A 21,655-nucleotide genomic window follows, 5' to 3' on the forward strand; every position below is an offset into this window, starting at 1 on the left:
CACATGTTTATTCCCTTCTTTTTTCAGTGCATCTAATCCCTCAACAAAAGTTAAATCATTAACCATCATCCAGCCTCTATGCCACACTTCCTTTTGTACATAATATGGTAACCTCCATACCAATATTTTGACTAAATGGGACTCCTGTATTGGCTTATCTAAATATCTGAATGAGTCAGGTACCAATCGATATACTTCTTAAAGCTTCCCCAAGAGTTATTATAGTATTTTGGGTCTAATAACTTTAGTGTCAATTTCTCTTGTGTTCTAGTAGACCAATATTTTCTCCTAAATTTTTCCTTAAACTCCTTCCAAGATGAAAAATACTCAGAATGGGCAGTACCTCATTCTACTGCATCTTCTTTCAAATAACTTATGGCAAATTCTGTATTTTTCCTATGCTCTCAGGTTTTTGGTGAAGATCTAGAAAATAGTGTCAAAACATAAGTGGGGTGAACTTCTCCATCAGGTCTGAATTTCAGAAATTGATATAATAAATTCATATTACTTCCCAATTGTATCTCCCCTAATGAACTACTTGATAACATGCTGTATTATTTATGTCTGCTTTTTCATGTTCTTCAGCAGCTCCCTTAGAAAGAGTGTTGGTATTAGGCAGTTCCACATTCTCTTGTATGGTATAATTTACAAATTTGTGTAATTGTTCCTCCAAATTAATCATTTCAGGTGTGTTAATGATTTCTCTAAATTCCTTGCATTGTTCTAAAGCAGTTATATGCTTCTTCACCTCTGAGATTTGTTCTTTAACCTGACTGAACTCTCTAATGGTAAAAAGACCTAGTGCGTTAATTTTACCATCTAATTCTTTGAATTGCTCTTTTACTTCCTTGTGAACTAAATCACATTGGTTATTGAACTCATCCTTCAACTCCTGATGCACCTGGGTCCAAGTACTTGCAATGTTAGTTAATTTAGCTTCTATTTCCTGTTTGATGTGTTCAATTATCTCTAGTTTTACTTCTTGTATAGTATTTTCTACCTTGACAGAGAATTCATTACTTTTAGACTCAAGTTTGCCAGATAGCTCCTTGATATTATAATCTACTTTGTCAGATAATTCCTTAATGTGGGAATCTGCTTTGTCAGATAGTTCATGTATGTGGACTCTCTCACGTTTCTTGGCATATAGCTTGAAGAAAATCTTAAGTGGGAGACTCACACAAATTATATCTCAAAAAAGCTATCAACTGTGTGTTACATTTTAAGGATACTCAAAAAATCAGTCACAAAATCTGTTCTCATACATGTATATTATGCTTACTTCCACTCTACATTACAGTATGGAATCATATTTTGGGGGAACTCAAATGGGGGTAGATATATTTTCAAAATGCAAAAATAGGCAATATGCATAATATGTAACCTAAGACATAACAAATCATGCAGACAACATTTCAAAACAAATGGCATTATGACACTGCCCTCTGCTTACATTTATAATATTGTCTCATTTGTCGAGTCATACCTGTTAAACAATGATTTCACATTAAAATTCAATGGAGATATTCATAACTATGCAACAAGGCAGCAATCTACCTACATATGATTCAGTCCAGAACTACCTGCTATCAAAAAAGTGTTTTAAATGTTGGGATACAAATGTATAGCAATTTACCAAATGAAATCAAAGCAACAAAGAACCCAAGAGCCTTCACACGTAAGTTAAAAACATATCTCTTGGACCAATGCTTTTATGCAGTTGATCATTTTTTTGAAAGGGGTTAAAATTGTAAACAATTTTATAATAAATGATCAATTAGGTCTGAAAATTATATACTGTGCATATCTATGAAATATACTGGATTATTATAAACTGTGTATGTCTATGAAATATGCTGCATTATTTTAATATTACATTTGTATTGGCTGTTTGTACTTTGCTATACAACATTTGTATTTACTGTTTTGTTAAAGATAGATAACTTCCTCATTACAAAATAATGTAAAATCAATTTATTAAAAATTGCTTGCAAATATGTTCCATTGACCTGTCCAGTATCAAATGTACAATCATACAATTCTATGATTTGTATTGACTGTTTTGTTTAAGATAGATAATTTCCTCACTACAAAATAATGTAAAAATCAATTTGTAAAAATTACTTGTAAATATGCTCTCATGACCTGTCCTATATCATATGTACAACTGTACAATACTATGATTGCCTGGATCAATAAAATACAATACAATACAATTAAATACAATAGATTAGTATTAGAATCTACATTGTCACATAATTCCTTAAAATTAGAATTCATTTCATCAGTGGCCATCTTCTACTAATGACTTCCATACAATGCAAATATTTTCTATTATGTATCCTCTGTTACTGCACAGTTTTCTTAAATGTGATAGCATTGAAACACTGTATCACTGCCTAGACAAAAATTAGTTTTAAAAGTGGATTTCTGAACAGCTCATTCTTTCTGATGAACTCCACTCTCTCATCACATAACCGATGCAACTGCATGTACGTGGAGATATACCATGATGATCTGCACCGACCAGTGCAGCCAGTGTCTTGAATACTGTGATAAGTATGCTGTACTGTGTTGTACAGCAGCACCCCTATAGCATTGTTCAGCTACTATTGCATCCCTGCCAATCTCAGGATTTGAAATCTTCTTCTCCAAACTTACCAAAAAATTCTTCTTCTTTGAACATGCCGAGAAATTACTCCATTCTTTTATTCATGTGCCAATGTTGTTTACTCGCACATAAATTTAATTGCAGTTGCTGTAATACTTGTACCACAATTGTATAAGCATGGTTTGTTTTCAGATTTCAATAATTTTTCCAGTATTTCCTTACACTTTCTTCTTAACAGATTGTTACTGAGTTTTACATCTGTTCACTTATATTTTATCCTTCTGTTTGATTGTTGTTGCTGTAATTTATCACTTGTTGAGTTTCAAGATTTTGCAGATTTGTAGGTCCTTATTTTCTCCAGTGCCCCATGTCCTGTCATAGTCACCAAATGTTTTTTTCTCATATTCCACACCTCCTGTTTAATGTCTGCACATATGCAAACAAACACCCATGCACATACACATTTTGTGACTTACTCTCTATATAATATTATTCTGTCATGATCATCTTTCCTTTTACTACAAAAGGAGTGTGAAATATCATTTGCCTAAATGGCATGTAACACTTCACTATGCTTGACTGATGTATGAGAATATCAAATGTTGAATGACCACTTTTCTCAACTGTAAACTTTCTCATGGGTAGACACCTATTCCAAACAGATATTTTTTTTCAACTGGGGGATGGCTACTGTCTTTAAGGATTATGTATTATACAAATATAAAGAAATAATTGAAGTAAAGAGACTAATTATATGAAAAATTGTAAGAGTAGGCTTCTGAAGCTGTTGTTACTGTCAGCAAAATTCTTATGGGCTGTTGACAGCATTGTCAATCTATAAAATTGTCCAGCGTTTCAGCCAATATTACATGTGGCCTTCCTAAGGGCCTTGTGCTGAGCTGATGTTTGAAATATTACAAGTAGTATCAAGTGGAAATGTGTGCTGCAATTCCACAGTGCCTGTATGTGAGCTGCCATTGAACGTGTGTGAATTAAGATGAATGCAACAATTCACAATCACAATACCAGAGTTACGAATAATTTCCTCTCTTGGGTTCAGAATGGAGTTTTATATTTTATGCGAAAGTCTATAACAGGTTGTCAATAAACAAAAGTCAAGAAACTTAAAATGCACAAATACTTAAAAACAAAGCAAAAACCTCATCAGCAACTCATTCTGAAATGTATCTCAATACTTGGACTCAACAACATAAATTCCACCTATTTCTAATACTGGTATGAGATAGGTTCTATTTTTGTCAGATCAGTTCTGATTTAACCCTTTTGTTTAAAATTAAAATTCTTAGATTATATTGGCAACTTAGTACATTTGTCACGCAAAGCATGCAAGTTCACTATGTCTGCTGACAATACCGATCTATAGGCCGATAACAACAAATTACTTTCAGAACTCCTAACCTGGTTCACAGTGAACTCATTCAGTGCAGCTCCAGCCACAAATTCCCACAGTAGATACCTATGTACAGGAGAGTCAGCAAACATAAAGTGCACACTGCATCAAATTCTTATGCCTCCATGTAGATAGCTGGGTTACCAGAGAATATCTCCTCCAGATCATAAAAAGGTTATCCTCAGCTACTTTTACATTATGACAATCTCATATGCTGGAAACATCAATGTGAGGAAGTCCATTTACTTTGGGTATTTCAACTTCCAGTAGAATTAGCCCATAAGGCACATACATTAAGACAGTGCTTCTTAAACGTGTTCTGCAGAACCCCACTTTCCACGAAGGTCATTTAAGCGTTTTACAAAACATATGTGCCTTTTTTATAACACTCAAGGAAGTAACTAAAAAAGAAATTAAATCAAAATGTCCATGATTTTAAAAAATTAGAATAACAACTGTCCCTCACCCCCACTTACTAACACCAACAGCAACTGTAACTGTATTTATCAGAACCAGAAAGCAGCCTCCAGTGAGTTTGGTTACTACTCAACAACAAAATAAATTTATGGAAGAGGATGGGGTTTGTAACAAAGCAGGTGCATTCTCCCCCCTGTTATGTTTCTCTTCCTCCCCCTTTTTTAAAAAATCTTTAATAGTGTTATTTTTATGACATGTGCACAATACCAAAAATCTAAAATATAAATCTGGGCTTATCCAACTTAACATTATTATGCATTATATTCATTTGGTTAATTAGAATCCATTGGTGTTATTAGTTTACCTAAAAGGTGTGCTACTTACAAATTACCAGTAATACAGAACTTCACTATTTTTCATATGTAAACATATACCTGATCACTGACTTTCTGATAAAGTAAATCAAAAGTATATATACATAAGTGAAGTAACTAGACTGTTAACAACAAATATGTTAGCAAATCTTGCACTCATTTAGCTTCAGAATATTAGCATTCATAGTTAAAACATTGTTACTGAAAGAAAATCCCATATTTTGGCAAACTAGCCAGAACAACTTAATAGAATTTATTGTTATATCTAGCAGTTCACATCCAGAAGAATCTCTTTCCACTGTTTAGTAAATCAGGAATGTAAGTTTTTAATTGTAACTTGTAAAACTCTAGCAACTCTAAGCTGCTTCAAGAATTTTTGGGCTTCACAATCACTTTTTGAAGCAAATAATTGTTATTTGAAATAACTGTCAATTTTATTGCAAATAATTCATTTATGGAATGGTTCATTAAAAGCATAATATGTTGTTTTTGTTGCTATCTTGGAAATAAGGAAAATTTCATCATCATCACATTTCTTATGACAGAAAGAAGGAGATGAAGAAGATGTCATTAAGTTTGTAAGGTCATTGAAATGCTTTGATTGTGTCTAATATACTGATAGAGGGTTTTTAATCTGATTATTTTTAGATACATCTCAATAGCAGAGTCTAACTTTCTTCCATTCAATGAAAGAAGTAATGCTGTTAACCTCCAAGTGCTTGTGTGCCTGTTTTAATGCACTGAAAGCGATTTCATTGCCACATGGTCCATCAGTTGTTTCATTCCAAATCATGCAGTAGCTGCTGATGGATTCTGCATCATTAACAGTTAAGTTAATTTCCAGAGCATATGCAATGAAAGTAAATGGGTGCTGGTGAGACATGGCATAAGAGAGCATTTTTGGAGATCCATAGAGACTGCCATCTTTGCGTGATTTGGTTGTTCCTCTTCCTTGTCAACTTTCTTTTCCTTATACCTACAGTATATGTCTTCCTCTTATTTCATTTTTGTATGCACTGCCTTCTTTCTTCTCTCAGAAGTACTATTCAGACATTTCTGAAGATTTTCAGTCATCACATGGGTCCTTACTTGAGAAATGGAAAGAGAAATTTAACTCTTTCCAGAATTAATTTTCAGCCTGCAGCAGTGTGTGCACTAATCTGAAACTTCAAGGGACATTAAATTTTGGAGCAGGACTGAAACAGGGGCCCAAGGTTTGATTCCCGGTATGTTGTACAGTTACTGAACGCTTTGCTGAAAGTGTTCCATAAGGCCATTTCTTTATTATGTTCTAAGAAGAAGTAATATTTTCCTTTACAGTCTGCTATATACACTCTATAAATAACTGGCATGATAAGATCAGAAACAAAGCACTTTATCTGCAACCTCCCTCTGGAATAGTGGTTTTCATTCAATCCAATTCAATTCAATTCAATTTATTAGCGTCCTTGTAGTACATCATGAAAATGACATAGGACTTGTCAATAAACATTACAATTTAAAATACATGTAACTGAAAATTTATAATTGAATTTACTTGTCACTTAGACATTAAAATTTTAATAAGAACATTAACATAAAAATGTACAAGTAGGATAACAACGTACAAAAAAAGCTAGTGATTCTCACATAAAAGATTATTTCCATTCTTACATTAACACTGTTTCACACTTTCATAGAAACAGCAAGTATTTAAATGTGAGCAACTACACATATTTATTATGTCAGGGAAATATTAACTGCGCTTTTATTGTCAACGATTCATAAACTCTTCAATACTGTAAAACTATTGCTCAATAACATGTTTTTTAATTCTCTTTTGAATATGTGCAGTTTTGGTATTATTTTTAGTTCTTTGGGGAGAGCACTGTAGAGGATTTTGGGTTGGTATAGTACACTTTTGTGATACATAGCTGTTTTATGAATTTCTCTGTGGAAATCATCCCTATTCCTTGCTTTGTAGTTGTGAAATTCTCTGTTTAATGTAGAAAATTCCTCGTGTTCTTTTAGGAAACATATGCTTTCATATATGTATAAGGATGGTAGTGTCATGATTTTTAATTCTTTGAAAGCATGTCTACAAGAGTCTCTATATCCTATACCTTTTATTATTCTGACTGCCTTCTTTTGTAATCTAAATGAATGTTTTGTTAGACTGTTGTTCCCCCAAAACTGAACACCATATCTGAATAAACTGTGCATGAATGAGAAATAAACACATAACACTGTTTTAATATTACATGAGCTTTTAAGCATTCTAAGTATATAACATGTTTGACTTAATTTTTTGTTCAGTGATATTATATGCTTTTCCCATCTTAAGTGTTCATCAAACCATACTCCCAAGAATTTAGTGTATGATGCTTGTTCAATCTTACACTTACCAAGTTCTACTGTAAGGTTAGTTTTTATTTTATTTGTAATACGTCTGAAGTTGATCCACATTGTTTTTTTGGCATTCACAATGAGTCTGTTTTCATTAAACCATCTGTATGCTTCATCTGTTGCTAATGAGACTTTTTCCTGTAAATCAGCTTAACTATTTGCTTTAACAAACAAACTTGTATCATCAGCAAACAGTACTGCCTCTGCTTCAGATAGTTGACTTGGTAGGTCATTGATAAATATTAAAAACAGTAATGGCCCTAATACAGATCCCTGGGGTACTGCGTACAAAACTCTCTCGAATCTTGATGAATATATCCTATCTGCATGGCTTATCTCCACCTTGTGATACCTGTCCGACAGATATGATTCAAACCATTTGTGGGCAACTCCACGTATCCCATAGGCATATAACCTCCTAAGCAGTAACTTATGGTCGATGACATCAGAGGCCTTTGATAAGTCTAAAAACAATCCACAATTTAATTCCTTTCTATTTATGGAATTTAGAACAAGTTGCAAAAAATTGAAGATAGCTGTTTCAGTTGATTTATTTTTACGGAAACCATTTTGCGCATTAACCAATATTCTATTCTTAATAAGAAATTTGTATAGTCTATGATACATTATCCTTTCTATTATTTTTGAGAAACCTGACAACATTGATAAAGGCCTAAAGTTACTAACATCATATTTATCACCGTTCTTGTGAAGTGGGAGTTTTGAAATATGAGAATCCCAGAGTTCTCTCTTGGATCACAATGTTCATTGTAGGGTATTTCCGATAAATTTGGCCAACAAATCAAATGCATGCTAACAAAGCCCAGTCCTGCATTTTATAGCTGCCAATAGTCTTTTCTCATTGGGACCATTATATATCAGCATCTAGTTTTGGGCATGTGTTTTACTCAGTTCAAATGCATTCAGAAGTATTCAGCCCTGCATCTGCATAATTTAGTCACTGTACTTTTTTGTTAGGTTCTTTATATGGTCCATGTCTGTTTTTAAGTATTTGTTGTATTAGGTTCACAATTACGTGCCATGATGGCAAGTTCCATGACTCATTAAAACTCTTGTCTTTCATTTTTGGCTATCTTTATGCTGTACTTCTTTCTTCTTGAGGACATGAGGGCCTATATTTTTACCACTGATTGATGGCTGATATTATAAGCCATGTTACCTCTTTTCTTAGCACCCTTCTCTTTTTTAACTAGATCAACTATGGACTCTTTCCTTACTGCAACTTACTTTATTTTTCTTATTAACTGTGGTGAGTAATTGTGGTTATACAGAACACTTTGGAGCCAAGAAAATTTCTGAAAACAGAATGCAATATTTTTTACCCACTAACCAAACAATGCGCTTGTAAATAATTTGCTTGCAATTAAGCTCTAAAGTGTGTATTATAACAATTATAACTTAAACATGCCTTCCACATGATTTGCATTTCTATCATCACTATCTGGATTACAGTTTGAACCTAGATCAAAATCTGTTGCAAATAATTCTTCCATTGCACCAACAAGATCTTGTTAATACAACATGATTGATATGACCTTTGATATATTACAGAGCTCTCTGACAGGTACGCCAATGTTTTCTTGTGCACCTTCTGAAGACTCTGCTGAAGAAGGTGAATGGTTTTCAGTAGATTCAGTGTTAACAAATGATAATAGATTGGAGAGAATTAGTAAATCACTCTAATATTACTACTCTGTAAGCAAAATCAATGTACCTTTCATGATATTCTGCTCATTATGTGACTAATTATTGATTAAAAATTTAGAGTTCATAACTTAAGTGCCAAACCTTTCTTTACAGGTATGCATCACATAGTAATTAATTTTAACAAATTGGAATAAACATTTAAGATGAAATAAAATATACTTATATGTTTTAGTGTTGTCCTCCAAAAGGATCTGCTGTGTCTTATCTACAGTTTCGCACCTTCAGTAATCTTATGTGTGAACCTGAATTCCTAAATATTGTAGACGACACCAGACTTGCAGTTAACATTTTATTACAATCACTTCTTTGCACAGAATATCCTGCTGTAGTACAGTTTACATCCTTGTCAGTAAGTCAGATGCTTGTATGATCAGAATATATTTGTTTTGTGCCTCAACAACGAAGTTTTAAATTTATCCAATGCATGATGAATAGCTAACGATTCTTCCCTGCAATTGTGTATGACTTTTTGTGTTTCTGTAGTGTCCTTCTTGCAAAACGTATTGACCTGTGTTTACATGGAAAGACCCAGAATGTGAATGAGTCCTTCAATAATGTTGTGTGGTGCCATGTGCTTAAAGATGTATTTGTTGGCCTCATGACTCTAAAGTTAGAAGTATCTGATGCTGTAAAAACTTTTAATGGTGGAAACTATGAAAGACTTAAGTTTCTGGAGAAGTTAGGGGCAAGATTTGGACAGAACACAGCTAAAGTACTGCAGGAACTGGATGAGCTTCATGCACATGAAGCAGAGTTAGCTGCTCAGCAAATGAGAAAAGAAGCAAGAAAGAAAAGGAGGAGGCAAGCACTGGGCTGTTGCGACACTGAAGAAGACACAGAATATGGGCCAGGGCAATTCTAGTACATAAAAGATGCAGAAATGTAAAGTCTGTATAAGAATTTGTAACAAAAAAGTTTTAAATTTCAATATCTGTGAACTACATTTTTTGCAATAAATGACCTGTTCTATAAAAAAGTACTGATGGTAGAGACACGAAATTTTCACAGCATGCTAAGTGTGCGATTCAACACATATGGAACTAGAATAATTGTTTTTATGTTCACTTATTTTCAAAATTCTGTCAAAAGGTAGAGTGTTTGGAAAAAAAAGCATGCCCCACAATAAAATTTTAGTAATAATTCTAGTTCAGTGTTCAGTGTATGTAGAAAGTTGCATTCAATAAATATGGAAAATTGTAAGTTGGTGTCTTAAAAAGTTTCCAGGATAATTGGTCACAAAATTTGATAATTTAACATTGGCGGCATAGGACATACAATGCACCCTTAATTTCTTAGAAACTTCCCCCAGTAAACTAATATATTCCTTCCAACTTCTCACAGTGACTGAAATGCCATCTACACAAATGGTTAATTTACCCTGAAGTTGTCTTCACAAGACCAAGTCCAACACACAAATAAATTTGGCTACAGAAACATTAAGACCAAAAAGGTATAACACAGAACTGACAGCATCTCACTGTAGCCTATCCATATTTACATGTACAAATATGCCCTTGATAGATGCACCTCCAGTGAATCTGGCTGAAAACTTCCCTTGGGGGCAGTATGCTACTAATTCAGAAATTTGCAGTTTGGACACTTCACTTGCACTTAGATGTTGACTGACGTATCGTATGTGGCCAGACAGAGTATTCTCTATTATGATTATAGTACAGTTAATGGGTAACCACATACTACATTCAGTTGATGTCTGGTAATATGATTGTTTAAGTGCAGTTACCTAACACTATCATAATTACACACAAAAGACCATGTGTGGCAAACATATAAAATTAAAATAGTCAATGCATAAAGTTCTTAAATCACTGCCTTGAAATTTAATAATCATATCAATACAAAAACAAAGTGCACAACAAGTAATTATTGGAAATGAGTCTGTTCATAGTCTGATTCTAGTGTCACAGTAGATGGTGATCACCACTGATGAAAATAATTACAGATTCACAGTCAATAATTAAATCCAGTCACTGAATCATGGAGTGCACTCCTGGACATGAATTGTCTGCAGTACATTTCCCCATAATCTACTACATAAGTTATGTATATACCTTTTTTGCCTACTACATCAAGATATTAACAGTTGGGTATATGTTTACATATGAACAATGATAACATTATATGAAATTACTGATATTTTGTAATTAACATAGTTTACTCCTCATAACCAAAGGAATGTAATAAATAATAAAATTAAGTTGCATAAGCCCTGACTCAATATCAGAGACTTTTAGGTATTGTGCATGTGCCATATAAATGACATTATTGAAGCTATCATGGAATTTGGAAAAAAAATGACAATAATAATTTTTGGAGCAAAGAAAACAACTACTGCTCAAAGTAATCTGCTTGCTTTGTCACAGATATTATAGACAGATATTATCAAACAGCTGATTATGTAATCCAATGTCTAGACAATAAACCACAAAAATTAAAAAAAAATTACACATACAGATTCAAAATTAATTTGGTTAGTGAATTTGGCCATAAAGCTACAATACAAATAAATACAAACTGGTCAAAATATTTTCAAATACAAAATCATTTACCATATAAGAAAAACATATTTCATTTAAATATGTTTGTCTCTGAAAATCAGAAATTACATAGCAAAAGAAAACAAATTAGAAAGACAACACACTTTTTGCTCTTCATTGCATGCAAATATAAAAAGAAGGAATTTCTCATCTTACAGTCACTTTGCTATTTGTTGGTCACAGATATACCCTTCACTGCTATGCTTAGCTTAAATTTGGATCCACCCTTTAATAGATCCAAATGGTTGTTCCACGTCCTCTTATTTTGCCAGTGTCTTTGGAGGCTGTCATTCTCTATTACTGTACATACAAGCAAAACAAAATATCCTACTTTAGTATGCTAATAATTATCACATCTAAATCTATAAGAAAATGTTTCATTATAAAGCCATAACCATTATACAGGGTGTCTCGCCTAAGAGTTGTCAGGAGCATTTTCTTTGGTGGTTCAGCAGATATTTTCAGTTTCATTTTTGGGAAATATGGCTGCATCCAGCCCAAATACTGCTCATCACATCTTTTATGTGATGCCCAGTGTCGATGGAAAGTGTCAGTTTGTTTCCCATTACAAAGACACTTTTTTAATCACAATTTTACATGCCCATTCAACAGAGTGGTCCCATATTACTTTAGTGTGATATTTGTTTTCTTCACATGTGCTACCAATGACAGTATATCACAAAGAATAACCAGTACTCCGGCAGTGACACCACTTCCCTGACCTGCAGTGACTGCTACTGCTACTGCTACTGCTAAGTGGCTGCTGGACTACTAGGTTAATCTTTGTGTTTAATGTTCCTATTAATACATGTTGATATCCACCTCGACAGCTGAGTGGTCAGCGTGGCAAAATGCTGTGAAAAAAGGCCCAGATTCGATTCCTGGCTGGGTCAGAGATTTTCTCTGCTCAGGAACTGGCTGTTGTGTTGTCTTCATCATCATATCATCCCCATCGCCATGCAAGTTGTCAAAGTGGCATCAACTCAAAAGATTTGCACCAAGTGACAGGTACCTGATAGGAGGTGCTAGCCACATGACATTTCATTTCATTTCAATACATATTGATAAAATGAATATCACACTATACTAATTAGGGAATTCTGAGTCCAATGGCCCATAAAATTGCTTTCTGTCAAAACTGAGTGTCATGTGAGAGACATAATGAACAGTATTTGTCTGGGCTGACCCCATTTACACATTTAAGAACGAAATTGCAAATATCTGTTAGAACATCAGAGAAAATGTAGCCAATGACATATGGGAGAGAACCCAGTACTTATAAATATTTTTCAAATAGTCACAATAATTTAATTAAAAAAGAAAAATGGAATCTGTTTCATGTCTCCTGCATTTTAACTCATATCACTATCTCATTTCATTCAACTGAAAAGCCAATTTTTCAGTCAAGTTTGTGAAGTTTTACTTAGTATTTCTCATAATTTCTACTTCATTAGTATAAAATCTGGCCAGCATGCTTCAATTACTGTTTAACAATATTATCAAAAGGATAGACTGCTACTCACACTATAAAGATGACACATTGACTAGTAAACAGGCACAACAAAAAGACTGTTACACACTGAGCTTCCTGCAAGTGCCATGTTGAGTGTAAGCATCAGTCTGAAGTGGTATGTGGAAGAAGGTGGAGGGATAGTAGGGTATGGGTGGGTGAGAGCAGTCAGCACTGCCAGATGGAGCATCCAGGAACTAGATTGCAGTGAGACAAGACTGCCTGGCATGAATGACATTGGGATGCTGTCGGTGAGGGATGGGGGATTGGGAATGGGAACGGAGAGAAACAGAGAGGGTAAAAGACTGGTGGCATTGGCAGAGAGTGGAACACAGTGAGAGTGGGAGTCATGAATTGGGAGTAGGTGATAGGACAGAGGGGGGAGAAACTGTTGGGTGGAGGGTGTGGAGGCAATAGGTTACCTTAGGTTGTGGCTGGGATGATTTCAGGAGTAGAGAATTAGTCGTAAGGATAACTCCCATCTATGCAGCTCAGAGAAGGTGATGGTAGAAGGAAGCAGTCAATGATATTGAGCATATTATGTTCAGCTGCATGTTGTACCACAGGGTGGTCCACTGTGCTCTTGCTTGGGCACTGGCTGTTCATCTGTTAGACTGCTGTTTGATAGTCATACCAATATAAAATGATATAAAATGCAATGCAATGATTGCAGTAGAGCTGGTATATAAACATGGCTGCTTTCACAGATGGCCCAGTCTCTGATGGGGTAGGATACACCTGTGTTGGGACTGGAATAGGATGTGCTGGGTGGGTGGATTGGGCAGGTCTTGCACCAGGCTCTTTCACAAGGGTTGAGAGTGGATGTGGCATAGGTATGGATTAGTGTGTTGTGGAGGTTGGGTAGGTGATGGAACAGCAGTTTAGGGGTAATGGGAAGGATCACGGGCAGGATGCCCTTCATTTCAGGGCATGATTGCAGTAGAGCTGGTATATAAACATGGCTGCTTTCACAGATGGCCCAGTCTCTGATGGGGTAGGATACACCTGTGTGGTCTTGCACCAGGCTGTGGACCAGGTGTTCCAGTCCAGGTTGGTATTTGGCAACAAAGGGGTTGCTTCTTTGTAGCTGGTTCTTCAGGTCTGGTGGGAGGATTAGGGGTGTGTGGGATATGGCATCCTACATCTGTTTGTGGATTAGGTTTAGGAGGTAATGTCTGCCTGTGAAGGCCTTTGTGAGATCTTCGGCTTATTGGGCAAAGGAATTCTTGTCACTGCAGATACACTGTCCCTCTGCGACTGGGCTGTATGAAAGGGATTTCTTGATGTGGGAGGGATGGCAGTTGTCAGAATTCAGTTAGTGTTGGTGGGTGGTAGAATTTAATATGGTCAGAGGTGTAGATGTAGCCATCAGAGAGAAAAGGTCAGTATCGAAGAAGGCGGCACACTGGGTTCTGGAGAACCAGATGTAGTGAATGGGAGACAAGTCATTGAGTCTGTGAAGGAATGAGGACAAGATATATTGTCTCTGAGAGCAGAGCATAAAGATATCATTAGTGAACCTGAACCAAACTAGAGTTTGAGGTTTTGGGAGGATAGAAAGGTTTCCTCTAGATCCCCCATGAACAGATTGACATAAGAGGGTGCTGTGCAGGTACCTATGGCTGTGCTGTGGATTTGTCATACAATTCTCCTACAAAGGCAAAGTAGTTGTGTGTTTGGATAAAATTATTAAGTTGTGTGAGGAATGATGTAGTGGTTTTTGATTATGGAGGATGTTAGGAAATGTAGTGTTGAGTAGTGGAAAGATCATGGGCATGAGGGATATTTGTGTGGGGAAGTGAGATTAATGGTGATGAATGGTGATCCAGGAGGTAAATGGGTGGGGATAATGGAGAGTCAGTGAAGGAAGTGGTTGGTGTCTTTGACATTTGAGGCTGGATTTTGGGCAATTGGTTGGAGCTGTTGGTCAACAAGGGCCAGGTATGTCCAGGATTGTTGAGGAGCATGTGGAAGGTGGGTGTGTAGTGTGTTGTAGGGGTGAAAAGGGATGGATTCAGGAGAGAGGCTCTGGGAAGAGGTTAATGCTTTCAGCAGAGATTGGAGGCTATGTTAGACTTCTCAAATGGGAGCACTCTGAGCGAGTCTGTGGGTGGAGGAGTCAGACAATTATCAAAGGCCTTCCAGATATCACTGTGATTGACAGATTTTTACACTGGTATGAATATCAAACAACTGTCTACCAGGATGAATGGCCACTGCCAAACTGAATCCCAGAGCAAACTGGATCACCCTGTGGAGCAATATGCAGTTGAATATAACTTGCTTGATTTGAATAGTTGCTTCTCAACCTGGGCTATCTGGATTTTTCCCTCCACCATCATCTTCCATGAACTGTACAAATTGGAGATATGTTTATGACACATTCTCAGCTCCCAAAATCATCCTAGCCTCAAACTGAGGTAACCTACTTCCCCCACACACTCCATACAACAAATTCTGCCCCTCTAAGTCACTTCCTCCCAATTCATGTTCCCCCACCCTCATTTTCTCCACTCTAAGTAAACACTACTGGTTACTTCCTCTCACTGCTACTGTCCTTTCCCAGTACTTGTTCCCTCCTCCCCTCCTCCAACACAGCCTCCTGATGCCATGCCAGGCAGCCTTGTCTGGCCATCATCTAGTCCCTGGATGCTCCATCAGCCAGTACTCAGTGCTGACTCTTCTCTTCCCCCCTCCCCCCTCCAATACTCTGCTATTCCATCCCCTTCCCCTCCTCCTTTCCCACCCCACTTCAGGTTGCCACTTCTGCTCGAAACAACAGCATTACCTTCTGGCCACAGTGGCCAGAGAGGGTTTAAAAATTTGCCCGTCTTCAGTTATTTAAGTGAAAACAGAGTGTACAGAGATAACTTCAATTTATGGGACCTACTGAACTAAAGGGAAATTGATAGGCCATCACAACCAATTTCTGTTATGGGGCAAAACCCTGATTACTTAAGGTAATGTAACCAGAAACTTAATGAGATTGACGCTAAGGCAAAAAGGATCAAAGAATGAACAGCATGGTGAGAACAGAATCTGAGACATCAAAGTGGGAGCGGTGAGTGCATCAGAAATTTAGAATGGCTGTCCCACTAGGGAAGGCACCAATTACCATGTGGTGTCTCTGTCAATGTAAGCAGACCCCCTACTTAATTAATTTATACTTGTCAAAAAAATTTTCATTCTCTCAGCTAGGTTAATGTTATGCAAATTCATAAATAGTACACATGGTTGCAGATCTATTCTTCGAACCAAAAATTCTGTCAGATGTAATGCAAACTAACTCATAAGCACTGTCATGTGCAATTTGGATAATTGTTAATGGGTCATGGTATACATGCAAAAATTTCTTAGTTTCATCTGTGACCATGATAGATTTTCCTTTTATTTTCAACTGGTCTAAATCTCCAGTCTTAAAACTATAAAGTCTTACATTTTGGTCATGCCTCTTCTTTCTTCCTAAGGGCTTCTTCTTCTTAGCTTCTTTGGCTAGTCTTTTCCACACTGTGCTAATTCACTTACTGTTGGACATTCAACCTCCTCTCTAATAATGATAGTGGGTCCTCCACAAATATAAGTTCACATTTTGCAAAGCCAGTGGATTCATTACATGATTGTTAAAAACATTTTCAAATGCTGTATCATGGTAGTCCATGCCAGATAATTCTTGCTACTATACATACTACGCAATCAGTTAATGTCCTTCATGACTCTTTGACTTATGTTATCCTACAGAAAATACTTAGAAATTTAGAAGTGGTTAATTTTGAGCATCCCCGCACATTGCATGAAACTTTCTGAAATAAAGTATGGCCCATTACCTGATAAAAGTGATTTTGGCACCCGGCCTTGCAAACTAATCAGTTTCTAATTTCTTGACTATAGTTTTGGTGTTAAATGGATACAATCTGACATGTTTGTAAATGTGTCTACAATTACTGAGTTTCACGCAGAAACACCAAAAAGGCTGCTGTACATATAAGATTTCTGTCAAAAGGCTTTCACCAAGTGGGCTAGTGAGTCATTAGCACACTGGACTTGCATTCAGGAATACAATGGTTCAAACCTGCATTCGGCCATCTTGCCTTAGGTTTTCTGTAATTCCCTAAATCACTTCAGACAAATGCTGGGATGGTTCCGTTGAAAGGTCACAGCCGATATCCTTCCCCACCATTCCCTAATCCAGGCTCGTGCTCTGTCTCTAATGACCTTGATGTTGACAGGATATTAAACACTAATCTTCTCCTCCCTCCTCCTCAAAAGGCCTTCTACTGAAGCAGAAAAAATGCACAAATTCATACAAGGACAAATCCCACACACATGACCACTGCCTCTGGCTGCTGTAGCAAGACTGAGTTGTCACTGCAGATGATGACAGCAGCATTATCGTGGTGGAGGTAAGGAGAAGGCATAGGGCAGGGAGGGTGGGAGGAATATCAGGGTGGGGTCTATTCATTATGGTCAATTGCAGGGATATGAGCCATCAGGCAGGGGATTGGGGTCAAGGGCAGAGCAAGGATGCACTAGGACATTGCATAGGTTTGGTGGTTGGTGGAATACTACTATGAGATGAATGCGAAGGATTATGGCTAGGATATTCCTCATTTCAAGACATAATTAGATGTATTTGAAACCCTGTCAGAGAATGTGATTCAGCTACTCGAATCATGGACAGTAATGAGTCATGAGAGGAGTGCTTTTTCAAGGCTGGACACTGAGTATTCCACTAACCCCCCTTGCTTTAACCTTCACTAGTCCCTGTCCTCCACTTACCTAAATCATACCCTACTGCCACTTCATCACAGCACAGCCCTCCATTCCACCAGCACACCCAGTAGTCCTCTCCCTCTTCAATACTTCTCTTCTTTCCTGCCCCCCCCCACCCTCCCCCCACCTCACACTCTCACACTAAACCTCCCAACAACAGTCCCCACCCACAACTCAGTCCAGCTGCAGCAGCCAGAGACAGTAGTCATATGTGCACACCTGTCTGTGACTTAATGTCTCCTCTGTATGGTGCATAGTAATCTGTCCTTTTCATAAATTGTTGTTGTTCCATGCTCGATTTTCCAAAGTTTGATTTTACCCAACAGCTTTTCTTCCTTCTCACAAATCAGAGCAGTTTTTATTTGTTATAATTCTAACACACTACTTTACTCAGTGTTCATCTGTTCCTTTCTCTTCTTTCCTATGTTTTATATTTCACCTTCAAAACCACACAGACTCTAAATCATGAGTCACTGTCTATCAATGATCTCATCAGTGCACAACACACAGCTATGTGACTGAGGGGATTGTTGGTGCAGCATCTCTTCTGTCTGATATATTAATCCTAGACCTTTGAACTGATCACACCTTGCCCTCACTCTCCCATATTTTCTAATGTTTCTTCCATACCTTCCTCTGCCACACAAATTTGTTGAACCTTGACCTTACCGCTCCTCCACTCTTTCATTATTCCAGTATGTACATAATAACCCCTTACCAGACCTGTTTATATATTTTGTTCCCCTCTCTTCAAACAAATCCACCCACTGATCTACATTCCGCTGTTGTCACCCTTTTATTTTTCTCTTTGATCTCATTGTCTTTTTGTGTAATTTTCTGTTCCTTTCCGTCCTCCACCATCAGCCCTACTCCCACAGGTTAACGTTTCTTCCCCATACTTCATCTGTTCTGGCTTTTTGTGAACATCTACCACAAAATATAAGTATTTTTATGAGTGTTTCCATCACTGTTTTAAATTTTTTTACTAATTTTTAAGCATTTTTATCATCTGCTATGGATATTTCCTCCTTCCATCTGAGCAAATAATGAAAACTTTCCCTATCTGTATTTAAAACTCAGTCCCACATACCATTCTTGCACACTGTTACCTAGTTCATGGAAGACCCTAAATGACCTGACCATCTGATTACTCATCTGCACCTGCAACCTTTCCTTCTACGATGACCTCTATCTGTCCTAATTCCATCATTCCCTAGCCCTCACCTACATAGATCTGCATAATCATATAAACTGGGCCCAAACCTTAAATTATTCTGCCCTGCAATCACAAATTTCTGCACCCCACCACTTTTATTGAAATTCTTTACCTTCTAGGAACTAGAACTGCATGTGCAATGCCACCTCAATAAACTCTCCAACCTCGTCACCTCCTACAGCTGCCTTGAGCTACCACTATCCACCACATCAACAAGAGAATGCAGGATGCACTTGTAGTGCATGGAGATTTACTACTTGTGCAATTCGGAAATGCTGGTAGTGGTAGGAAGGATCCAGATGGCACAACCTGTGAAGTAATCATTGAAATGAAGCACATTCTATTGGGCAGCATGTTCAGCAACTGGGTGGTCCAGCTGTCTCTTGGGAACAATCTGTCAGTCATTCATGTGGACAGACCATTTGTTAGTCATTTGCCCATGTAGAAAGCAACACAGTGGTTGTAGCTTAGTTTTTAGATCACAACACTTCTTTCACAGTTAGCCCTCCCTTTAATAGTATAGGAGATACCTCTGACTGGATTGGAATAGGTGATGGTGAGAGGATGTATGGGCAAGTCTTGCATCTTGGTCTATTGCAGGGATATGAACTATGAGGCAAGGGGTTAGGGGCACTGGTGGAGCAAGATAGTGGAGTAAGGATGGACAAGCATATTTAATAGGTTTAGTGGGTGATGGAATACCACTGTGAGAGGGTGGGAAGGATAGTATGTAGGAGATTGCTCATTCCTGGAATGACAACAGGTAGTCAAAATCCCATCAGAGAAAGTGATTTAGTTCTCCATTCCTGGATGATACCCAGTCGCAAGGGGAGTGCTCCTTGTGGGCAGATGGTGTGTATGTGGGAGGTGGTGCATGACTGGAGAGACAAGGTATTGGACACCTGTTTCTGTCCCAGCCTGCTATTCCACCATTCACCAAACCAATGCCATATATTTGCCCATCCTTACTCCACTCCTGCTCCCAACTCCTTACATCATGGTCCATATCTCTGAAATAGACATCCCATATTTTGTCCCAGCACCACCTACTCAAGTCTGGTCACAGTTAGCTCCTGTCCCATCAAAGGCAGGGCTAGCTATGAAAGTGGCCATATGACCTACATACTAAGCTGCAACATCTGTGCTGCTTTCTCCAAGGGCATGATGACTAACAAGCTGTATGGCTGCATGAATGACCACCAGCAAATTGTGGCTGATAGCTGTATCACCCAGCTACTGAACATACTTCCCAACACTATGTGCCTCACTTCCAATGATTGATTCACAGGTTGTGCCATCTGCACCCTTCCTGCCAATGACAGTTTTATGTACTGCACAGGTGGAAATTCTCCTTGCAATATATGCTAGGTTGCCATATCTCCCTGCCCTCAGCCCTCACTAGTTCCTGTCATCCACCTACATATTTCCTTCCCTGGCCCCACTCAGAGTCAACACAGCCTTCAATTCCACCAACGCAACCCCTAGTCCTTTTCCCCTTCAGTATTTCATTCCTTTTCTTACCATATCCAAAACCTGCATCCAGCAGCCCTATTCTTTCCCCACCACATTCCTGCACATATGCTCCCACAAGCTGCACTACATTTTCCCCCACCTCACAGTACTACTTGTCCCATTATTGTCCTATGCCTCCTTCTTACCTGTACTATCATATTGATGCTCCCATCATGCACAGTTACAACTCAATCCAGTTGCAGCAGCCAGAGACAATGGTCATGTGTGGGTGAATTGTGCTTGCATGAATGCGTGTGCATTTTCTAGTTCAGAAGAGGGCCTTTTGGCTGACAGATATAATGTATTGTAGACATTTCATTGTGTGCGTCTGTTGTTCAATGTCTCCTCTTTATGGTGAGCAGCAACCTATCCTTTTCATAATGCTGTTGATATTCTACTGTTAATTTTCCTTTGTTTGAGTGCATCAGACCCCTACATGGTACCCCAGTGGCCTTTCCTTCTCATTCCATGTCATAAGTCTCCCCTGCCCCATTGTTCTGGGTGACTTTTTTGAAACCTACCCCTTTTCCTAGACCTCTCCAGTCCTTTCCCTTTACCCTTCTTCCTTATCTCTTCAACACCTCTGCCTGAAACAGGAGCCACTGGCTCCAAAAGTTTGCCTAATTACAACTGTCTTTTGTGTGTGTATTCTTCCGCCATGTGGTGAGTAGATGTTTTGTTTCCTAGTAGTTAGAGAAGACTCAAACCATTTTGCAACATTACTGATGACACCATAATATTCTGATTTACTTAAGAGAATGATCTGATTCACACAGTCAAATGCTTTCAACAGGTCACAGATATTGCCAGTAGCCTCTAATTTATTATCTAATGAATTAAGTGCATTCTCACTGTAAGTGTAAATAGCTTTAACTATGCCAGAACCTTTGTTGTTGTGGTCTTCAGTCCAAAGACTGGTTTTATGCAGCTCTCCATGCTACTTTATCCTGTGCAAGCCTCTTCATCTCCGAGTAACTACTGCAAGGTACATATTGCTGAATATGCTTAGTGTATTCTTCTTTTGGTCTTTCTCTACAATTTTTACCCTCCGTGCTTCCATACAATATTAAATTGGTAATCCCTTGATGGCTCAGAATGTGTCCTACCAACTGATTCCTTCTTGTAGACAAGCTGTGCCACAAATTCCTCTCCCCAATTCTATTCAC

Source organism: Schistocerca nitens, chromosome 1 (genome assembly GCF_023898315.1).
Source record: "Schistocerca nitens isolate TAMUIC-IGC-003100 chromosome 1, iqSchNite1.1, whole genome shotgun sequence".
Classification (NCBI taxonomy): domain Eukaryota; kingdom Metazoa; phylum Arthropoda; class Insecta; order Orthoptera; family Acrididae; genus Schistocerca; species Schistocerca nitens.